Source organism: Anomaloglossus baeobatrachus, unplaced genomic scaffold (genome assembly GCF_048569485.1).
Source record: "Anomaloglossus baeobatrachus isolate aAnoBae1 unplaced genomic scaffold, aAnoBae1.hap1 Scaffold_938, whole genome shotgun sequence".
Taxonomy (NCBI): Eukaryota; Metazoa; Chordata; class Amphibia; order Anura; family Aromobatidae; genus Anomaloglossus; species Anomaloglossus baeobatrachus.
This window is the reverse complement of record NW_027445336.1, coordinates 23213-45284: the sequence shown is the minus strand read 5'-3', so window position 1 is coordinate 45284 and position 22072 is coordinate 23213. Positions and strand designations below refer to the sequence as shown.

Here is a 22072-nt window from a genome sequence, read left to right as displayed (position 1 = left end):
ATAGTAAGCTTTTCTGTAGTCTGCCTGTTGATGTATTTTCCGTTTGAACTGTGCACAACATGAAGAGACGGAACACTGGCGGCTTGTCACAATGCCCCCCGATGACATCACAATAGCGCTGCTGCCTAGAAAACAAGCTGCGCAGAAGAAGTTGTTCTTTGGGTGGGAGGGTGGGCTAGTGGAAGGAGGGGGCAATCTCTTTTTTTCCCGGGTGGTAGGGGGATGACAGGAGAAGGGAAGCGGGTGGTGAGAAAGGTACAGAGGGCAGGGTTTGGGGGCTGGGAAGGAAAGGGAAAAGATTAGGGTTTGGGGATGATGAAAGGGCTTTCTACGGGTAAGGATGGCAAAGGGTGGCAGTGACGGAAAGTCAGGCAACCTGTCCTGTCCGTCTTTTTGTATCGTGAATTGGAAAGACTGCAAGGGGGAGGGGAGTTGCTTGCGCCCTAAAGGAGGAGTTATTCAGATTCATTGCAGTGGGCGGCGGCTGCAAAACGCACCATTCTTCTTGTTTTGGCTCTGCAAAGCAGCCTTTTCAAGGGTTGGCTTGGGTGACAAAATGTCTTGTGTAGGCGTGGGTTTGTCTCCCTCTCGCTCTCTCTCCCTAAGATGTGTCCGGCATAGGCCAGGGTGCCACTCGAGGCCCAAACCAATTCTGGTTATCGCTTCTCGGCCTTTTGGCTAAGATCAAGTGTAGTATCTGTTCTTATCAGTTTAATATCTGATACGTCCCCTATCTGGGGACCATATATTAAATGGATTTTTAGAACAGGGAGATGGAAAAAGAGCTTGCTCTGTCCACTCCACGCATTGACCTGGTATTGCAGTACCTCCAGGAACGGTGCACCCCTTCTTAACCCAGTTTCCAAAAGCAGAACTCAATTCACCTGATTCATATTAGCCCGATTTAATGAATTGGAAGAAAGCATACGTCTTCATATGCACCTCAATTTGGCCCATTCACTTTTCACACTTCCTCCTTTTGTTTTTTATCTTTCACACTTTTGACTTTCTTTATTCATCCAAATAGCAAACTCATCACCACTCAACCTGACCAACTCGGCTATGTCCCCGTGCTGCAGTTCTCTGTCTTATCTAGATCATTTGCAATTGAATGGAATAGATCCCTTTTGGACAAAGTGGATTCACCTGCTGCTGCAGTGACCACAGGTGTGATAACATCTAGAATTGGCATCTGGTGCGATCTCTCCGCTTCCACTCCAAAGAAAGTTACCTGTTTATTCCTATCATGCATTGGTTTTTGGGGTTTTCTTTGAGTAATGATGATCTCTTTAGTAGTCTGTTGGCGCCCTCTCCTGGAGGAATAGTTTGCTTGCTCTTGGACATTCTAAAAGAGAGGTCATGATAGACATTGAGCTTCTGAGCTCAATTGGGGACAGTCATGGGTGATGAATGTTTGCAACCTACTGCGAAGCCTCATACCGCAATATAAGGAACGTCAAATACTAAGAAAGGGCGGCCTATGAAAGAATTACTACTTTCAATAAGTACACTTAAACGGCTAATTGGGAATAGAAAAACTGTAAAAAGCCCTCTGAGAAAGCCCCCCTCTAACCTTTGATAGTAAGCTTTTCTGTAGTCTGCCTGTTGATGTATTTTCCGTTTGAACTGTGCACAACATGAAGAGACGGAACACTGGCGGCTTGTCACAATGCCCCCCGATGACATCACAATAGCGCTGCTGCCTAGAAAACAAGCTGCGCAGAAGAAGTTGTTCTTTGGGTGGGAGGGTGGGCTAGTGGAAGGAGGGGGCAATCTCTTTTTTTCCCGGGTGGTAGGGGGATGACAGGAGAAGGGAAGCGGGTGGTGAGAAAGGTACAGAGGGCAGGGTTTGGGGGCTGGGAAGGAAAGGGAAAAGATTAGGGTTTGGGGATGATGAAAGGGCTTTCTACGGGTAAGGATGGCAAAGGGTGGCAGTGACGGAAAGTCAGGCAACCTGTCCTGTCCGTCTTTTTGTATCGTGAATTGGAAAGACTGCAAGGGGGAGGGGAGTTGCTTGCGCCCTAAAGGAGGAGTTATTCAGATTCATTGCAGTGGGCGGCGGCTGCAAAACGCACCATTCTTCTTGTTTTGGCTCTGCAAAGCAGCCTTTTCAAGGGTTGGCTTGGGTGACAAAATGTCTTGTGTAGGCGTGGGTTTGTCTCCCTCTCGCTCTCTCTCCCTAAGATGTGTCCGGCATAGGCCAGGGTGCCACTCGAGGCCCAAACCAATTCTGGTTATCGCTTCTCGGCCTTTTGGCTAAGATCAAGTGTAGTATCTGTTCTTATCAGTTTAATATCTGATACGTCCCCTATCTGGGGACCATATATTAAATGGATTTTTAGAACAGGGAGATGGAAAAAGAGCTTGCTCTGTCCACTCCACGCATTGACCTGGTATTGCAGTACCTCCAGGAACGGTGCACCCCTTCTTAACCCAGTTTCCAAAAGCAGAACTCAATTCACCTGATTCATATTAGCCCGATTTAATGAATTGGAAGAAAGCATACGTCTTCATATGCACCTCAATTTGGCCCATTCACTTTTCACACTTCCTCCTTTTGTTTTTTATCTTTCACACTTTTGACTTTCTTTATTCATCCAAATAGCAAACTCATCACCACTCAACCTGACCAACTCGGCTATGTCCCCGTGCTGCAGTTCTCTGTCTTATCTAGATCATTTGCAATTGAATGGAATAGATCCCTTTTGGACAAAGTGGATTCACCTGCTGCTGCAGTGACCACAGGTGTGATAACATCTAGAATTGGCATCTGGTGCGATCTCTCCGCTTCCACTCCAAAGAAAGTTACCTGTTTATTCCTATCATGCATTGGTTTTTGGGGTTTTCTTTGAGTAATGATGATCTCTTTAGTAGTCTGTTGGCGCCCTCTCCTGGAGGAATAGTTTGCTTGCTCTTGGACATTCTAAAAGAGAGGTCATGATAGACATTGAGCTTCTGAGCTCAATTGGGGACAGTCATGGGTGATGAATGTTTGCAACCTACTGCGAAGCCTCATACCGCAATATAAGGAACGTCAAATACTAAGAAAGGGCGGCCTATGAAAGAATTACTACTTTCAATAAGTACACTTAAACGGCTAATTGGGAATAGAAAAACTGTAAAAAGCCCTCTGAGAAAGCCCCCCTCTAACCTTTGATAGTAAGCTTTTCTGTAGTCTGCCTGTTGATGTATTTTCCGTTTGAACTGTGCACAACATGAAGAGACGGAACACTGGCGGCTTGTCACAATGCCCCCCGATGACATCACAATAGCGCTGCTGCCTAGAAAACAAGCTGCGCAGAAGAAGTTGTTCTTTGGGTGGGAGGGTGGGCTAGTGGAAGGAGGGGGCAATCTCTTTTTTTCCCGGGTGGTAGGGGGATGACAGGAGAAGGGAAGCGGGTGGTGAGAAAGGTACAGAGGGCAGGGTTTGGGGGCTGGGAAGGAAAGGGAAAAGATTAGGGTTTGGGGATGATGAAAGGGCTTTCTACGGGTAAGGATGGCAAAGGGTGGCAGTGACGGAAAGTCAGGCAACCTGTCCTGTCCGTCTTTTTGTATCGTGAATTGGAAAGACTGCAAGGGGGAGGGGAGTTGCTTGCGCCCTAAAGGAGGAGTTATTCAGATTCATTGCAGTGGGCGGCGGCTGCAAAACGCACCATTCTTCTTGTTTTGGCTCTGCAAAGCAGCCTTTTCAAGGGTTGGCTTGGGTGACAAAATGTCTTGTGTAGGCGTGGGTTTGTCTCCCTCTCGCTCTCTCTCCCTAAGATGTGTCCGGCATAGGCCAGGGTGCCACTCGAGGCCCAAACCAATTCTGGTTATCGCTTCTCGGCCTTTTGGCTAAGATCAAGTGTAGTATCTGTTCTTATCAGTTTAATATCTGATACGTCCCCTATCTGGGGACCATATATTAAATGGATTTTTAGAACAGGGAGATGGAAAAAGAGCTTGCTCTGTCCACTCCACGCATTGACCTGGTATTGCAGTACCTCCAGGAACGGTGCACCCCTTCTTAACCCAGTTTCCAAAAGCAGAACTCAATTCACCTGATTCATATTAGCCCGATTTAATGAATTGGAAGAAAGCATACGTCTTCATATGCACCTCAATTTGGCCCATTCACTTTTCACACTTCCTCCTTTTGTTTTTTATCTTTCACACTTTTGACTTTCTTTATTCATCCAAATAGCAAACTCATCACCACTCAACCTGACCAACTCGGCTATGTCCCCGTGCTGCAGTTCTCTGTCTTATCTAGATCATTTGCAATTGAATGGAATAGATCCCTTTTGGACAAAGTGGATTCACCTGCTGCTGCAGTGACCACAGGTGTGATAACATCTAGAATTGGCATCTGGTGCGATCTCTCCGCTTCCACTCCAAAGAAAGTTACCTGTTTATTCCTATCATGCATTGGTTTTTGGGGTTTTCTTTGAGTAATGATGATCTCTTTAGTAGTCTGTTGGCGCCCTCTCCTGGAGGAATAGTTTGCTTGCTCTTGGACATTCTAAAAGAGAGGTCATGATAGACATTGAGCTTCTGAGCTCAATTGGGGACAGTCATGGGTGATGAATGTTTGCAACCTACTGCGAAGCCTCATACCGCAATATAAGGAACGTCAAATACTAAGAAAGGGCGGCCTATGAAAGAATTACTACTTTCAATAAGTACACTTAAACGGCTAATTGGGAATAGAAAAACTGTAAAAAGCCCTCTGAGAAAGCCCCCCTCTAACCTTTGATAGTAAGCTTTTCTGTAGTCTGCCTGTTGATGTATTTTCCGTTTGAACTGTGCACAACATGAAGAGACGGAACACTGGCGGCTTGTCACAATGCCCCCCGATGACATCACAATAGCGCTGCTGCCTAGAAAACAAGCTGCGCAGAAGAAGTTGTTCTTTGGGTGGGAGGGTGGGCTAGTGGAAGGAGGGGGCAATCTCTTTTTTTCCCGGGTGGTAGGGGGATGACAGGAGAAGGGAAGCGGGTGGTGAGAAAGGTACAGAGGGCAGGGTTTGGGGGCTGGGAAGGAAAGGGAAAAGATTAGGGTTTGGGGATGATGAAAGGGCTTTCTACGGGTAAGGATGGCAAAGGGTGGCAGTGACGGAAAGTCAGGCAACCTGTCCTGTCCGTCTTTTTGTATCGTGAATTGGAAAGACTGCAAGGGGGAGGGGAGTTGCTTGCGCCCTAAAGGAGGAGTTATTCAGATTCATTGCAGTGGGCGGCGGCTGCAAAACGCACCATTCTTCTTGTTTTGGCTCTGCAAAGCAGCCTTTTCAAGGGTTGGCTTGGGTGACAAAATGTCTTGTGTAGGCGTGGGTTTGTCTCCCTCTCGCTCTCTCTCCCTAAGATGTGTCCGGCATAGGCCAGGGTGCCACTCGAGGCCCAAACCAATTCTGGTTATCGCTTCTCGGCCTTTTGGCTAAGATCAAGTGTAGTATCTGTTCTTATCAGTTTAATATCTGATACGTCCCCTATCTGGGGACCATATATTAAATGGATTTTTAGAACAGGGAGATGGAAAAAGAGCTTGCTCTGTCCACTCCACGCATTGACCTGGTATTGCAGTACCTCCAGGAACGGTGCACCCCTTCTTAACCCAGTTTCCAAAAGCAGAACTCAATTCACCTGATTCATATTAGCCCGATTTAATGAATTGGAAGAAAGCATACGTCTTCATATGCACCTCAATTTGGCCCATTCACTTTTCACACTTCCTCCTTTTGTTTTTTATCTTTCACACTTTTGACTTTCTTTATTCATCCAAATAGCAAACTCATCACCACTCAACCTGACCAACTCGGCTATGTCCCCGTGCTGCAGTTCTCTGTCTTATCTAGATCATTTGCAATTGAATGGAATAGATCCCTTTTGGACAAAGTGGATTCACCTGCTGCTGCAGTGACCACAGGTGTGATAACATCTAGAATTGGCATCTGGTGCGATCTCTCCGCTTCCACTCCAAAGAAAGTTACCTGTTTATTCCTATCATGCATTGGTTTTTGGGGTTTTCTTTGAGTAATGATGATCTCTTTAGTAGTCTGTTGGCGCCCTCTCCTGGAGGAATAGTTTGCTTGCTCTTGGACATTCTAAAAGAGAGGTCATGATAGACATTGAGCTTCTGAGCTCAATTGGGGACAGTCATGGGTGATGAATGTTTGCAACCTACTGCGAAGCCTCATACCGCAATATAAGGAACGTCAAATACTAAGAAAGGGCGGCCTATGAAAGAATTACTACTTTCAATAAGTACACTTAAACGGCTAATTGGGAATAGAAAAACTGTAAAAAGCCCTCTGAGAAAGCCCCCCTCTAACCTTTGATAGTAAGCTTTTCTGTAGTCTGCCTGTTGATGTATTTTCCGTTTGAACTGTGCACAACATGAAGAGACGGAACACTGGCGGCTTGTCACAATGCCCCCCGATGACATCACAATAGCGCTGCTGCCTAGAAAACAAGCTGCGCAGAAGAAGTTGTTCTTTGGGTGGGAGGGTGGGCTAGTGGAAGGAGGGGGCAATCTCTTTTTTTCCCGGGTGGTAGGGGGATGACAGGAGAAGGGAAGCGGGTGGTGAGAAAGGTACAGAGGGCAGGGTTTGGGGGCTGGGAAGGAAAGGGAAAAGATTAGGGTTTGGGGATGATGAAAGGGCTTTCTACGGGTAAGGATGGCAAAGGGTGGCAGTGACGGAAAGTCAGGCAACCTGTCCTGTCCGTCTTTTTGTATCGTGAATTGGAAAGACTGCAAGGGGGAGGGGAGTTGCTTGCGCCCTAAAGGAGGAGTTATTCAGATTCATTGCAGTGGGCGGCGGCTGCAAAACGCACCATTCTTCTTGTTTTGGCTCTGCAAAGCAGCCTTTTCAAGGGTTGGCTTGGGTGACAAAATGTCTTGTGTAGGCGTGGGTTTGTCTCCCTCTCGCTCTCTCTCCCTAAGATGTGTCCGGCATAGGCCAGGGTGCCACTCGAGGCCCAAACCAATTCTGGTTATCGCTTCTCGGCCTTTTGGCTAAGATCAAGTGTAGTATCTGTTCTTATCAGTTTAATATCTGATACGTCCCCTATCTGGGGACCATATATTAAATGGATTTTTAGAACAGGGAGATGGAAAAAGAGCTTGCTCTGTCCACTCCACGCATTGACCTGGTATTGCAGTACCTCCAGGAACGGTGCACCCCTTCTTAACCCAGTTTCCAAAAGCAGAACTCAATTCACCTGATTCATATTAGCCCGATTTAATGAATTGGAAGAAAGCATACGTCTTCATATGCACCTCAATTTGGCCCATTCACTTTTCACACTTCCTCCTTTTGTTTTTTATCTTTCACACTTTTGACTTTCTTTATTCATCCAAATAGCAAACTCATCACCACTCAACCTGACCAACTCGGCTATGTCCCCGTGCTGCAGTTCTCTGTCTTATCTAGATCATTTGCAATTGAATGGAATAGATCCCTTTTGGACAAAGTGGATTCACCTGCTGCTGCAGTGACCACAGGTGTGATAACATCTAGAATTGGCATCTGGTGCGATCTCTCCGCTTCCACTCCAAAGAAAGTTACCTGTTTATTCCTATCATGCATTGGTTTTTGGGGTTTTCTTTGAGTAATGATGATCTCTTTAGTAGTCTGTTGGCGCCCTCTCCTGGAGGAATAGTTTGCTTGCTCTTGGACATTCTAAAAGAGAGGTCATGATAGACATTGAGCTTCTGAGCTCAATTGGGGACAGTCATGGGTGATGAATGTTTGCAACCTACTGCGAAGCCTCATACCGCAATATAAGGAACGTCAAATACTAAGAAAGGGCGGCCTATGAAAGAATTACTACTTTCAATAAGTACACTTAAACGGCTAATTGGGAATAGAAAAACTGTAAAAAGCCCTCTGAGAAAGCCCCCCTCTAACCTTTGATAGTAAGCTTTTCTGTAGTCTGCCTGTTGATGTATTTTCCGTTTGAACTGTGCACAACATGAAGAGACGGAACACTGGCGGCTTGTCACAATGCCCCCCGATGACATCACAATAGCGCTGCTGCCTAGAAAACAAGCTGCGCAGAAGAAGTTGTTCTTTGGGTGGGAGGGTGGGCTAGTGGAAGGAGGGGGCAATCTCTTTTTTTCCCGGGTGGTAGGGGGATGACAGGAGAAGGGAAGCGGGTGGTGAGAAAGGTACAGAGGGCAGGGTTTGGGGGCTGGGAAGGAAAGGGAAAAGATTAGGGTTTGGGGATGATGAAAGGGCTTTCTACGGGTAAGGATGGCAAAGGGTGGCAGTGACGGAAAGTCAGGCAACCTGTCCTGTCCGTCTTTTTGTATCGTGAATTGGAAAGACTGCAAGGGGGAGGGGAGTTGCTTGCGCCCTAAAGGAGGAGTTATTCAGATTCATTGCAGTGGGCGGCGGCTGCAAAACGCACCATTCTTCTTGTTTTGGCTCTGCAAAGCAGCCTTTTCAAGGGTTGGCTTGGGTGACAAAATGTCTTGTGTAGGCGTGGGTTTGTCTCCCTCTCGCTCTCTCTCCCTAAGATGTGTCCGGCATAGGCCAGGGTGCCACTCGAGGCCCAAACCAATTCTGGTTATCGCTTCTCGGCCTTTTGGCTAAGATCAAGTGTAGTATCTGTTCTTATCAGTTTAATATCTGATACGTCCCCTATCTGGGGACCATATATTAAATGGATTTTTAGAACAGGGAGATGGAAAAAGAGCTTGCTCTGTCCACTCCACGCATTGACCTGGTATTGCAGTACCTCCAGGAACGGTGCACCCCTTCTTAACCCAGTTTCCAAAAGCAGAACTCAATTCACCTGATTCATATTAGCCCGATTTAATGAATTGGAAGAAAGCATACGTCTTCATATGCACCTCAATTTGGCCCATTCACTTTTCACACTTCCTCCTTTTGTTTTTTATCTTTCACACTTTTGACTTTCTTTATTCATCCAAATAGCAAACTCATCACCACTCAACCTGACCAACTCGGCTATGTCCCCGTGCTGCAGTTCTCTGTCTTATCTAGATCATTTGCAATTGAATGGAATAGATCCCTTTTGGACAAAGTGGATTCACCTGCTGCTGCAGTGACCACAGGTGTGATAACATCTAGAATTGGCATCTGGTGCGATCTCTCCGCTTCCACTCCAAAGAAAGTTACCTGTTTATTCCTATCATGCATTGGTTTTTGGGGTTTTCTTTGAGTAATGATGATCTCTTTAGTAGTCTGTTGGCGCCCTCTCCTGGAGGAATAGTTTGCTTGCTCTTGGACATTCTAAAAGAGAGGTCATGATAGACATTGAGCTTCTGAGCTCAATTGGGGACAGTCATGGGTGATGAATGTTTGCAACCTACTGCGAAGCCTCATACCGCAATATAAGGAACGTCAAATACTAAGAAAGGGCGGCCTATGAAAGAATTACTACTTTCAATAAGTACACTTAAACGGCTAATTGGGAATAGAAAAACTGTAAAAAGCCCTCTGAGAAAGCCCCCCTCTAACCTTTGATAGTAAGCTTTTCTGTAGTCTGCCTGTTGATGTATTTTCCGTTTGAACTGTGCACAACATGAAGAGACGGAACACTGGCGGCTTGTCACAATGCCCCCCGATGACATCACAATAGCGCTGCTGCCTAGAAAACAAGCTGCGCAGAAGAAGTTGTTCTTTGGGTGGGAGGGTGGGCTAGTGGAAGGAGGGGGCAATCTCTTTTTTTCCCGGGTGGTAGGGGGATGACAGGAGAAGGGAAGCGGGTGGTGAGAAAGGTACAGAGGGCAGGGTTTGGGGGCTGGGAAGGAAAGGGAAAAGATTAGGGTTTGGGGATGATGAAAGGGCTTTCTACGGGTAAGGATGGCAAAGGGTGGCAGTGACGGAAAGTCAGGCAACCTGTCCTGTCCGTCTTTTTGTATCGTGAATTGGAAAGACTGCAAGGGGGAGGGGAGTTGCTTGCGCCCTAAAGGAGGAGTTATTCAGATTCATTGCAGTGGGCGGCGGCTGCAAAACGCACCATTCTTCTTGTTTTGGCTCTGCAAAGCAGCCTTTTCAAGGGTTGGCTTGGGTGACAAAATGTCTTGTGTAGGCGTGGGTTTGTCTCCCTCTCGCTCTCTCTCCCTAAGATGTGTCCGGCATAGGCCAGGGTGCCACTCGAGGCCCAAACCAATTCTGGTTATCGCTTCTCGGCCTTTTGGCTAAGATCAAGTGTAGTATCTGTTCTTATCAGTTTAATATCTGATACGTCCCCTATCTGGGGACCATATATTAAATGGATTTTTAGAACAGGGAGATGGAAAAAGAGCTTGCTCTGTCCACTCCACGCATTGACCTGGTATTGCAGTACCTCCAGGAACGGTGCACCCCTTCTTAACCCAGTTTCCAAAAGCAGAACTCAATTCACCTGATTCATATTAGCCCGATTTAATGAATTGGAAGAAAGCATACGTCTTCATATGCACCTCAATTTGGCCCATTCACTTTTCACACTTCCTCCTTTTGTTTTTTATCTTTCACACTTTTGACTTTCTTTATTTATCCAAATAGCAAACTCATCACCACTCAACCTGACCAACTCGGCTATGTCCCCGTGCTGCAGTTCTCTGTCTTATCTAGATCATTTGCAATTGAATGGAATAGATCCCTTTTGGACAAAGTGGATTCACCTGCTGCTGCAGTGACCACAGGTGTGATAACATCTAGAATTGGCATCTGGTGCGATCTCTCCGCTTCCACTCCAAAGAAAGTTACCTGTTTATTCCTATCATGCATTGGTTTTTGGGGTTTTCTTTGAGTAATGATGATCTCTTTAGTAGTCTGTTGGCGCCCTCTCCTGGAGGAATAGTTTGCTTGCTCTTGGACATTCTAAAAGAGAGGTCATGATAGACATTGAGCTTCTGAGCTCAATTGGGGACAGTCATGGGTGATGAATGTTTGCAACCTACTGCGAAGCCTCATACCGCAATATAAGGAACGTCAAATACTAAGAAAGGGCGGCCTATGAAAGAATTACTACTTTCAATAAGTACACTTAAACGGCTAATTGGGAATAGAAAAACTGTAAAAAGCCCTCTGAGAAAGCCCCCCTCTAACCTTTGATAGTAAGCTTTTCTGTAGTCTGCCTGTTGATGTATTTTCCGTTTGAACTGTGCACAACATGAAGAGACGGAACACTGGCGGCTTGTCACAATGCCCCCCGATGACATCACAATAGCGCTGCTGCCTAGAAAACAAGCTGCGCAGAAGAAGTTGTTCTTTGGGTGGGAGGGTGGGCTAGTGGAAGGAGGGGGCAATCTCTTTTTTTCCCGGGTGGTAGGGGGATGACAGGAGAAGGGAAGCGGGTGGTGAGAAAGGTACAGAGGGCAGGGTTTGGGGGCTGGGAAGGAAAGGGAAAAGATTAGGGTTTGGGGATGATGAAAGGGCTTTCTACGGGTAAGGATGGCAAAGGGTGGCAGTGACGGAAAGTCAGGCAACCTGTCCTGTCCGTCTTTTTGTATCGTGAATTGGAAAGACTGCAAGGGGGAGGGGAGTTGCTTGCGCCCTAAAGGAGGAGTTATTCAGATTCATTGCAGTGGGCGGCGGCTGCAAAACGCACCATTCTTCTTGTTTTGGCTCTGCAAAGCAGCCTTTTCAAGGGTTGGCTTGGGTGACAAAATGTCTTGTGTAGGCGTGGGTTTGTCTCCCTCTCGCTCTCTCTCCCTAAGATGTGTCCGGCATAGGCCAGGGTGCCACTCGAGGCCCAAACCAATTCTGGTTATCGCTTCTCGGCCTTTTGGCTAAGATCAAGTGTAGTATCTGTTCTTATCAGTTTAATATCTGATACGTCCCCTATCTGGGGACCATATATTAAATGGATTTTTAGAACAGGGAGATGGAAAAAGAGCTTGCTCTGTCCACTCCACGCATTGACCTGGTATTGCAGTACCTCCAGGAACGGTGCACCCCTTCTTAACCCAGTTTCCAAAAGCAGAACTCAATTCACCTGATTCATATTAGCCCGATTTAATGAATTGGAAGAAAGCATACGTCTTCATATGCACCTCAATTTGGCCCATTCACTTTTCACACTTCCTCCTTTTGTTTTTTATCTTTCACACTTTTGACTTTCTTTATTCATCCAAATAGCAAACTCATCACCACTCAACCTGACCAACTCGGCTATGTCCCCGTGCTGCAGTTCTCTGTCTTATCTAGATCATTTGCAATTGAATGGAATAGATCCCTTTTGGACAAAGTGGATTCACCTGCTGCTGCAGTGACCACAGGTGTGATAACATCTAGAATTGGCATCTGGTGCGATCTCTCCGCTTCCACTCCAAAGAAAGTTACCTGTTTATTCCTATCATGCATTGGTTTTTGGGGTTTTCTTTGAGTAATGATGATCTCTTTAGTAGTCTGTTGGCGCCCTCTCCTGGAGGAATAGTTTGCTTGCTCTTGGACATTCTAAAAGAGAGGTCATGATAGACATTGAGCTTCTGAGCTCAATTGGGGACAGTCATGGGTGATGAATGTTTGCAACCTACTGCGAAGCCTCATACCGCAATATAAGGAACGTCAAATACTAAGAAAGGGCGGCCTATGAAAGAATTACTACTTTCAATAAGTACACTTAAACGGCTAATTGGGAATAGAAAAACTGTAAAAAGCCCTCTGAGAAAGCCCCCCTCTAACCTTTGATAGTAAGCTTTTCTGTAGTCTGCCTGTTGATGTATTTTCCGTTTGAACTGTGCACAACATGAAGAGACGGAACACTGGCGGCTTGTCACAATGCCCCCCGATGACATCACAATAGCGCTGCTGCCTAGAAAACAAGCTGCGCAGAAGAAGTTGTTCTTTGGGTGGGAGGGTGGGCTAGTGGAAGGAGGGGGCAATCTCTTTTTTTCCCGGGTGGTAGGGGGATGACAGGAGAAGGGAAGCGGGTGGTGAGAAAGGTACAGAGGGCAGGGTTTGGGGGCTGGGAAGGAAAGGGAAAAGATTAGGGTTTGGGGATGATGAAAGGGCTTTCTACGGGTAAGGATGGCAAAGGGTGGCAGTGACGGAAAGTCAGGCAACCTGTCCTGTCCGTCTTTTTGTATCGTGAATTGGAAAGACTGCAAGGGGGAGGGGAGTTGCTTGCGCCCTAAAGGAGGAGTTATTCAGATTCATTGCAGTGGGCGGCGGCTGCAAAACGCACCATTCTTCTTGTTTTGGCTCTGCAAAGCAGCCTTTTCAAGGGTTGGCTTGGGTGACAAAATGTCTTGTGTAGGCGTGGGTTTGTCTCCCTCTCGCTCTCTCTCCCTAAGATGTGTCCGGCATAGGCCAGGGTGCCACTCGAGGCCCAAACCAATTCTGGTTATCGCTTCTCGGCCTTTTGGCTAAGATCAAGTGTAGTATCTGTTCTTATCAGTTTAATATCTGATACGTCCCCTATCTGGGGACCATATATTAAATGGATTTTTAGAACAGGGAGATGGAAAAAGAGCTTGCTCTGTCCACTCCACGCATTGACCTGGTATTGCAGTACCTCCAGGAACGGTGCACCCCTTCTTAACCCAGTTTCCAAAAGCAGAACTCAATTCACCTGATTCATATTAGCCCGATTTAATGAATTGGAAGAAAGCATACGTCTTCATATGCACCTCAATTTGGCCCATTCACTTTTCACACTTCCTCCTTTTGTTTTTTATCTTTCACACTTTTGACTTTCTTTATTCATCCAAATAGCAAACTCATCACCACTCAACCTGACCAACTCGGCTATGTCCCCGTGCTGCAGTTCTCTGTCTTATCTAGATCATTTGCAATTGAATGGAATAGATCCCTTTTGGACAAAGTGGATTCACCTGCTGCTGCAGTGACCACAGGTGTGATAACATCTAGAATTGGCATCTGGTGCGATCTCTCCGCTTCCACTCCAAAGAAAGTTACCTGTTTATTCCTATCATGCATTGGTTTTTGGGGTTTTCTTTGAGTAATGATGATCTCTTTAGTAGTCTGTTGGCGCCCTCTCCTGGAGGAATAGTTTGCTTGCTCTTGGACATTCTAAAAGAGAGGTCATGATAGACATTGAGCTTCTGAGCTCAATTGGGGACAGTCATGGGTGATGAATGTTTGCAACCTACTGCGAAGCCTCATACCGCAATATAAGGAACGTCAAATACTAAGAAAGGGCGGCCTATGAAAGAATTACTACTTTCAATAAGTACACTTAAACGGCTAATTGGGAATAGAAAAACTGTAAAAAGCCCTCTGAGAAAGCCCCCCTCTAACCTTTGATAGTAAGCTTTTCTGTAGTCTGCCTGTTGATGTATTTTCCGTTTGAACTGTGCACAACATGAAGAGACGGAACACTGGCGGCTTGTCACAATGCCCCCCGATGACATCACAATAGCGCTGCTGCCTAGAAAACAAGCTGCGCAGAAGAAGTTGTTCTTTGGGTGGGAGGGTGGGCTAGTGGAAGGAGGGGGCAATCTCTTTTTTTCCCGGGTGGTAGGGGGATGACAGGAGAAGGGAAGCGGGTGGTGAGAAAGGTACAGAGGGCAGGGTTTGGGGGCTGGGAAGGAAAGGGAAAAGATTAGGGTTTGGGGATGATGAAAGGGCTTTCTACGGGTAAGGATGGCAAAGGGTGGCAGTGACGGAAAGTCAGGCAACCTGTCCTGTCCGTCTTTTTGTATCGTGAATTGGAAAGACTGCAAGGGGGAGGGGAGTTGCTTGCGCCCTAAAGGAGGAGTTATTCAGATTCATTGCAGTGGGCGGCGGCTGCAAAACGCACCATTCTTCTTGTTTTGGCTCTGCAAAGCAGCCTTTTCAAGGGTTGGCTTGGGTGACAAAATGTCTTGTGTAGGCGTGGGTTTGTCTCCCTCTCGCTCTCTCTCCCTAAGATGTGTCCGGCATAGGCCAGGGTGCCACTCGAGGCCCAAACCAATTCTGGTTATCGCTTCTCGGCCTTTTGGCTAAGATCAAGTGTAGTATCTGTTCTTATCAGTTTAATATCTGATACGTCCCCTATCTGGGGACCATATATTAAATGGATTTTTAGAACAGGGAGATGGAAAAAGAGCTTGCTCTGTCCACTCCACGCATTGACCTGGTATTGCAGTACCTCCAGGAACGGTGCACCCCTTCTTAACCCAGTTTCCAAAAGCAGAACTCAATTCACCTGATTCATATTAGCCCGATTTAATGAATTGGAAGAAAGCATACGTCTTCATATGCACCTCAATTTGGCCCATTCACTTTTCACACTTCCTCCTTTTGTTTTTTATCTTTCACACTTTTGACTTTCTTTATTCATCCAAATAGCAAACTCATCACCACTCAACCTGACCAACTCGGCTATGTCCCCGTGCTGCAGTTCTCTGTCTTATCTAGATCATTTGCAATTGAATGGAATAGATCCCTTTTGGACAAAGTGGATTCACCTGCTGCTGCAGTGACCACAGGTGTGATAACATCTAGAATTGGCATCTGGTGCGATCTCTCCGCTTCCACTCCAAAGAAAGTTACCTGTTTATTCCTATCATGCATTGGTTTTTGGGGTTTTCTTTGAGTAATGATGATCTCTTTAGTAGTCTGTTGGCGCCCTCTCCTGGAGGAATAGTTTGCTTGCTCTTGGACATTCTAAAAGAGAGGTCATGATAGACATTGAGCTTCTGAGCTCAATTGGGGACAGTCATGGGTGATGAATGTTTGCAACCTACTGCGAAGCCTCATACCGCAATATAAGGAACGTCAAATACTAAGAAAGGGCGGCCTATGAAAGAATTACTACTTTCAATAAGTACACTTAAACGGCTAATTGGGAATAGAAAAACTGTAAAAAGCCCTCTGAGAAAGCCCCCCTCTAACCTTTGATAGTAAGCTTTTCTGTAGTCTGCCTGTTGATGTATTTTCCGTTTGAACTGTGCACAACATGAAGAGACGGAACACTGGCGGCTTGTCACAATGCCCCCCGATGACATCACAATAGCGCTGCTGCCTAGAAAACAAGCTGCGCAGAAGAAGTTGTTCTTTGGGTGGGAGGGTGGGCTAGTGGAAGGAGGGGGCAATCTCTTTTTTTCCCGGGTGGTAGGGGGATGACAGGAGAAGGGAAGCGGGTGGTGAGAAAGGTACAGAGGGCAGGGTTTGGGGGCTGGGAAGGAAAGGGAAAAGATTAGGGTTTGGGGATGATGAAAGGGCTTTCTACGGGTAAGGATGGCAAAGGGTGGCAGTGACGGAAAGTCAGGCAACCTGTCCTGTCCGTCTTTTTGTATCGTGAATTGGAAAGACTGCAAGGGGGAGGGGAGTTGCTTGCGCCCTAAAGGAGGAGTTATTCAGATTCATTGCAGTGGGCGGCGGCTGCAAAACGCACCATTCTTCTTGTTTTGGCTCTGCAAAGCAGCCTTTTCAAGGGTTGGCTTGGGTGACAAAATGTCTTGTGTAGGCGTGGGTTTGTCTCCCTCTCGCTCTCTCTCCCTAAGATGTGTCCGGCATAGGCCAGGGTGCCACTCGAGGCCCAAACCAATTCTGGTTATCGCTTCTCGGCCTTTTGGCTAAGATCAAGTGTAGTATCTGTTCTTATCAGTTTAATATCTGATACGTCCCCTATCTGGGGACCATATATTAAATGGATTTTTAGAACAGGGAGATGGAAAAAGAGCTTGCTCTGTCCACTCCACGCATTGACCTGGTATTGCAGTACCTCCAGGAACGGTGCACCCCTTCTTAACCCAGTTTCCAAAAGCAGAACTCAATTCACCTGATTCATATTAGCCCGATTTAATGAATTGGAAGAAAGCATACGTCTTCATATGCACCTCAATTTGGCCCATTCACTTTTCACACTTCCTCCTTTTGTTTTTTATCTTTCACACTTTTGACTTTCTTTATTCATCCAAATAGCAAACTCATCACCACTCAACCTGACCAACTCGGCTATGTCCCCGTGCTGCAGTTCTCTGTCTTATCTAGATCATTTGCAATTGAATGGAATAGATCCCTTTTGGACAAAGTGGATTCACCTGCTGCTGCAGTGACCACAGGTGTGATAACATCTAGAATTGGCATCTGGTGCGATCTCTCCGCTTCCACTCCAAAGAAAGTTACCTGTTTATTCCTATCATGCATTGGTTTTTGGGGTTTTCTTTGAGTAATGATGATCTCTTTAGTAGTCTGTTGGCGCCCTCTCCTGGAGGAATAGTTTGCTTGCTCTTGGACATTCTAAAAGAGAGGTCATGATAGACATTGAGCTTCTGAGCTCAATTGGGGACAGTCATGGGTGATGAATGTTTGCAACCTACTGCGAAGCCTCATACCGCAATATAAGGAACGTCAAATACTAAGAAAGGGCGGCCTATGAAAGAATTACTACTTTCAATAAGTACACTTAAACGGCTAATTGGGAATAGAAAAACTGTAAAAAGCCCTCTGAGAAAGCCCCCCTCTAACCTTTGATAGTAAGCTTTTCTGTAGTCTGCCTGTTGATGTATTTTCCGTTTGAACTGTGCACAACATGAAGAGACGGAACACTGGCGGCTTGTCACAATGCCCCCCGATGACATCACAATAGCGCTGCTGCCTAGAAAACAAGCTGCGCAGAAGAAGTTGTTCTTTGGGTGGGAGGGTGGGCTAGTGGAAGGAGGGGGCAATCTCTTTTTTTCCCGGGTGGTAGGGGGATGACAGGAGAAGGGAAGCGGGTGGTGAGAAAGGTACAGAGGGCAGGGTTTGGGGGCTGGGAAGGAAAGGGAAAAGATTAGGGTTTGGGGATGATGAAAGGGCTTTCTACGGGTAAGGATGGCAAAGGGTGGCAGTGACGGAAAGTCAGGCAACCTGTCCTGTCCGTCTTTTTGTATCGTGAATTGGAAAGACTGCAAGGGGGAGGGGAGTTGCTTGCGCCCTAAAGGAGGAGTTATTCAGATTCATTGCAGTGGGCGGCGGCTGCAAAACGCACCATTCTTCTTGTTTTGGCTCTGCAAAGCAGCCTTTTCAAGGGTTGGCTTGGGTGACAAAATGTCTTGTGTAGGCGTGGGTTTGTCTCCCTCTCGCTCTCTCTCCCTAAGATGTGTCCGGCATAGGCCAGGGTGCCACTCGAGGCCCAAACCAATTCTGGTTATCGCTTCTCGGCCTTTTGGCTAAGATCAAGTGTAGTATCTGTTCTTATCAGTTTAATATCTGATACGTCCCCTATCTGGGGACCATATATTAAATGGATTTTTAGAACAGGGAGATGGAAAAAGAGCTTGCTCTGTCCACTCCACGCATTGACCTGGTATTGCAGTACCTCCAGGAACGGTGCACCCCTTCTTAACCCAGTTTCCAAAAGCAGAACTCAATTCACCTGATTCATATTAGCCCGATTTAATGAATTGGAAGAAAGCATACGTCTTCATATGCACCTCAATTTGGCCCATTCACTTTTCACACTTCCTCCTTTTGTTTTTTATCTTTCACACTTTTGACTTTCTTTATTCATCCAAATAGCAAACTCATCACCACTCAACCTGACCAACTCGGCTATGTCCCCGTGCTGCAGTTCTCTGTCTTATCTAGATCATTTGCAATTGAATGGAATAGATCCCTTTTGGACAAAGTGGATTCACCTGCTGCTGCAGTGACCACAGGTGTGATAACATCTAGAATTGGCATCTGGTGCGATCTCTCCGCTTCCACTCCAAAGAAAGTTACCTGTTTATTCCTATCATGCATTGGTTTTTGGGGTTTTCTTTGAGTAATGATGATCTCTTTAGTAGTCTGTTGGCGCCCTCTCCTGGAGGAATAGTTTGCTTGCTCTTGGACATTCTAAAAGAGAGGTCATGATAGACATTGAGCTTCTGAGCTCAATTGGGGACAGTCATGGGTGATGAATGTTTGCAACCTACTGCGAAGCCTCATACCGCAATATAAGGAACGTCAAATACTAAGAAAGGGCGGCCTATGAAAGAATTACTACTTTCAATAAGTACACTTAAACGGCTAATTGGGAATAGAAAAACTGTAAAAAGCCCTCTGAGAAAGCCCCCCTCTAACCTTTGATAGTAAGCTTTTCTGTAGTCTGCCTGTTGATGTATTTTCCGTTTGAACTGTGCACAACATGAAGAGACGGAACACTGGCGGCTTGTCACAATGCCCCCCGATGACATCACAATAGCGCTGCTGCCTAGAAAACAAGCTGCGCAGAAGAAGTTGTTCTTTGGGTGGGAGGGTGGGCTAGTGGAAGGAGGGGGCAATCTCTTTTTTTCCCGGGTGGTAGGGGGATGACAGGAGAAGGGAAGCGGGTGGTGAGAAAGGTACAGAGGGCAGGGTTTGGGGGCTGGGAAGGAAAGGGAAAAGATTAGGGTTTGGGGATGATGAAAGGGCTTTCTACGGGTAAGGATGGCAAAGGGTGGCAGTGACGGAAAGTCAGGCAACCTGTCCTGTCCGTCTTTTTGTATCGTGAATTGGAAAGACTGCAAGGGGGAGGGGAGTTGCTTGCGCCCTAAAGGAGGAGTTATTCAGATTCATTGCAGTGGGCGGCGGCTGCAAAACGCACCATTCTTCTTGTTTTGGCTCTGCAAAGCAGCCTTTTCAAGGGTTGGCTTGGGTGACAAAATGTCTTGTGTAGGCGTGGGTTTGTCTCCCTCTCGCTCTCTCTCCCTAAGATGTGTCCGGCATAGGCCAGGGTGCCACTCGAGGCCCAAACCAATTCTGGTTATCGCTTCTCGGCCTTTTGGCTAAGATCAAGTGTAGTATCTGTTCTTATCAGTTTAATATCTGATACGTCCCCTATCTGGGGACCATATATTAAATGGATTTTTAGAACAGGGAGATGGAAAAAGAGCTTGCTCTGTCCACTCCACGCATTGACCTGGTATTGCAGTACCTCCAGGAACGGTGCACCCCTTCTTAACCCAGTTTCCAAAAGCAGAACTCAATTCACCTGATTCATATTAGCCCGATTTAATGAATTGGAAGAAAGCATACGTCTTCATATGCACCTCAATTTGGCCCATTCACTTTTCACACTTCCTCCTTTTGTTTTTTATCTTTCACACTTTTGACTTTCTTTATTCATCCAAATAGCAAACTCATCACCACTCAACCTGACCAACTCGGCTATGTCCCCGTGCTGCAGTTCTCTGTCTTATCTAGATCATTTGCAATTGAATGGAATAGATCCCTTTTGGACAAAGTGGATTCACCTGCTGCTGCAGTGACCACAGGTGTGATAACATCTAGAATTGGCATCTGGTGCGATCTCTCCGCTTCCACTCCAAAGAAAGTTACCTGTTTATTCCTATCATGCATTGGTTTTTGGGGTTTTCTTTGAGTAATGATGATCTCTTTAGTAGTCTGTTGGCGCCCTCTCCTGGAGGAATAGTTTGCTTGCTCTTGGACATTCTAAAAGAGAGGTCATGATAGACATTGAGCTTCTGAGCTCAATTGGGGACAGTCATGGGTGATGAATGTTTGCAACCTACTGCGAAGCCTCATACCGCAATATAAGGAACGTCAAATACTAAGAAAGGGCGGCCTATGAAAGAATTACTACTTTCAATAAGTACACTTAAACGGCTAATTGGGAATAGAAAAACTGTAAAAAGCCCTCTGAGAAAGCCCCCCTCTAACCTTTGATAGTAAGCTTTTCTGTAGTCTGCCTGTTGATGTATTTTCCGTTTGAACTGTGCACAACATGAAGAGACGGAACACTGGCGGCTTGTCACAATGCCCCCCGATGACATCACAATAGCGCTGCTGCCTAGAAAACAAGCTGCGCAGAAGAAGTTGTTCTTTGGGTGGGAGGGTGGGCTAGTGGAAGGAGGGGGCAATCTCTTTTTTTCCCGGGTGGTAGGGGGATGACAGGAGAAGGGAAGCGGGTGGTGAGAAAGGTACAGAGGGCAGGGTTTGGGGGCTGGGAAGGAAAGGGAAAAGATTAGGGTTTGGGGATGATGAAAGGGCTTTCTACGGGTAAGGATGGCAAAGGGTGGCAGTGACGGAAAGTCAGGCAACCTGTCCTGTCCGTCTTTTTGTATCGTGAATTGGAAAGACTGCAAGGGGGAGGGGAGTTGCTTGCGCCCTAAAGGAGGAGTTATTCAGATTCATTGCAGTGGGCGGCGGCTGCAAAACGCACCATTCTTCTTGTTTTGGCTCTGCAAAGCAGCCTTTTCAAGGGTTGGCTTGGGTGACAAAATGTCTTGTGTAGGCGTGGGTTTGTCTCCCTCTCGCTCTCTCTCCCTAAGATGTGTCCGGCATAGGCCAGGGTGCCACTCGAGGCCCAAACCAATTCTGGTTATCGCTTCTCGGCCTTTTGGCTAAGATCAAGTGTAGTATCTGTTCTTATCAGTTTAATATCTGATACGTCCCCTATCTGGGGACCATATATTAAATGGATTTTTAGAACAGGGAGATGGAAAAAGAGCTTGCTCTGTCCACTCCACGCATTGACCTGGTATTGCAGTACCTCCAGGAACGGTGCACCCCTTCTTAACCCAGTTTCCAAAAGCAGAACTCAATTCACCTGATTCATATTAGCCCGATTTAATGAATTGGAAGAAAGCATACGTCTTCATATGCACCTCAATTTGGCCCATTCACTTTTCACACTTCCTCCTTTTGTTTTTTATCTTTCACACTTTTGACTTTCTTTATTCATCCAAATAGCAAACTCATCACCACTCAACCTGACCAACTCGGCTATGTCCCCGTGCTGCAGTTCTCTGTCTTATCTAGATCATTTGCAATTGAATGGAATAGATCCCTTTTGGACAAAGTGGATTCACCTGCTGCTGCAGTGACCACAGGTGTGATAACATCTAGAATTGGCATCTGGTGCGATCTCTCCGCTTCCACTCCAAAGAAAGTTACCTGTTTATTCCTATCATGCATTGGTTTTTGGGGTTTTCTTTGAGTAATGATGATCTCTTTAGTAGTCTGTTGGCGCCCTCTCCTGGAGGAATAGTTTGCTTGCTCTTGGACATTCTAAAAGAGAGGTCATGATAGACATTGAGCTTCTGAGCTCAATTGGGGACAGTCATGGGTGATGAATGTTTGCAACCTACTGCGAAGCCTCATACCGCAATATAAGGAACGTCAAATACTAAGAAAGGGCGGCCTATGAAAGAATTACTACTTTCAATAAGTACACTTAAACGGCTAATTGGGAATAGAAAAACTGTAAAAAGCCCTCTGAGA

General features: G+C 46.3%; 14 non-coding genes across 14 annotated transcripts; all 14 read left to right on the top strand.

The window, feature by feature from the left end:
* Positions 1–658: 658 nt before the first annotated feature.
* On the top strand, positions 659–849 carry LOC142289491 (U2 spliceosomal RNA). Its single transcript, XR_012749968.1, has one exon. It is a non-coding gene; the product is annotated as a U2 spliceosomal RNA (small nuclear RNA).
* Positions 850–2236: 1387 nt separating this feature from the next.
* LOC142289490 (U2 spliceosomal RNA) lies at positions 2237–2427 on the top strand. The gene has a single exon (XR_012749967.1). It is a non-coding gene; the product is annotated as a U2 spliceosomal RNA (small nuclear RNA).
* A 1387-nt stretch (positions 2428–3814) lies between these two features.
* Positions 3815–4005, top strand: LOC142289488 (U2 spliceosomal RNA). The gene has a single exon (XR_012749965.1). It is a non-coding gene; the product is annotated as a U2 spliceosomal RNA (small nuclear RNA).
* A 1387-nt stretch (positions 4006–5392) lies between these two features.
* LOC142289487 (U2 spliceosomal RNA) lies at positions 5393–5583 on the top strand. The gene has a single exon (XR_012749964.1). It is a non-coding gene; the product is annotated as a U2 spliceosomal RNA (small nuclear RNA).
* A 1387-nt stretch (positions 5584–6970) lies between these two features.
* On the top strand, positions 6971–7161 carry LOC142289486 (U2 spliceosomal RNA). Its single transcript, XR_012749963.1, has one exon. It is a non-coding gene; the product is annotated as a U2 spliceosomal RNA (small nuclear RNA).
* A 1387-nt stretch (positions 7162–8548) lies between these two features.
* On the top strand, positions 8549–8739 carry LOC142289485 (U2 spliceosomal RNA). The gene has a single exon (XR_012749962.1). It is a non-coding gene; the product is annotated as a U2 spliceosomal RNA (small nuclear RNA).
* A 1387-nt stretch (positions 8740–10126) lies between these two features.
* On the top strand, positions 10127–10317 carry LOC142289484 (U2 spliceosomal RNA). The gene has a single exon (XR_012749961.1). It is a non-coding gene; the product is annotated as a U2 spliceosomal RNA (small nuclear RNA).
* Positions 10318–11704: 1387 nt separating this feature from the next.
* Positions 11705–11895, top strand: LOC142289482 (U2 spliceosomal RNA). The gene has a single exon (XR_012749960.1). It is a non-coding gene; the product is annotated as a U2 spliceosomal RNA (small nuclear RNA).
* A 1387-nt stretch (positions 11896–13282) lies between these two features.
* On the top strand, positions 13283–13473 carry LOC142289481 (U2 spliceosomal RNA). Its single transcript, XR_012749959.1, has one exon. It is a non-coding gene; the product is annotated as a U2 spliceosomal RNA (small nuclear RNA).
* Positions 13474–14860: 1387 nt separating this feature from the next.
* Positions 14861–15051, top strand: LOC142289480 (U2 spliceosomal RNA). The gene has a single exon (XR_012749958.1). It is a non-coding gene; the product is annotated as a U2 spliceosomal RNA (small nuclear RNA).
* Positions 15052–16438: 1387 nt separating this feature from the next.
* On the top strand, positions 16439–16629 carry LOC142289479 (U2 spliceosomal RNA). Its single transcript, XR_012749957.1, has one exon. It is a non-coding gene; the product is annotated as a U2 spliceosomal RNA (small nuclear RNA).
* A 1387-nt stretch (positions 16630–18016) lies between these two features.
* LOC142289478 (U2 spliceosomal RNA) lies at positions 18017–18207 on the top strand. Its single transcript, XR_012749956.1, has one exon. It is a non-coding gene; the product is annotated as a U2 spliceosomal RNA (small nuclear RNA).
* Positions 18208–19594: 1387 nt separating this feature from the next.
* Positions 19595–19785, top strand: LOC142289476 (U2 spliceosomal RNA). The gene has a single exon (XR_012749954.1). It is a non-coding gene; the product is annotated as a U2 spliceosomal RNA (small nuclear RNA).
* Positions 19786–21172: 1387 nt separating this feature from the next.
* Positions 21173–21363, top strand: LOC142289475 (U2 spliceosomal RNA). The gene has a single exon (XR_012749953.1). It is a non-coding gene; the product is annotated as a U2 spliceosomal RNA (small nuclear RNA).
* Positions 21364–22072: the final 709 nt, after the last annotated feature.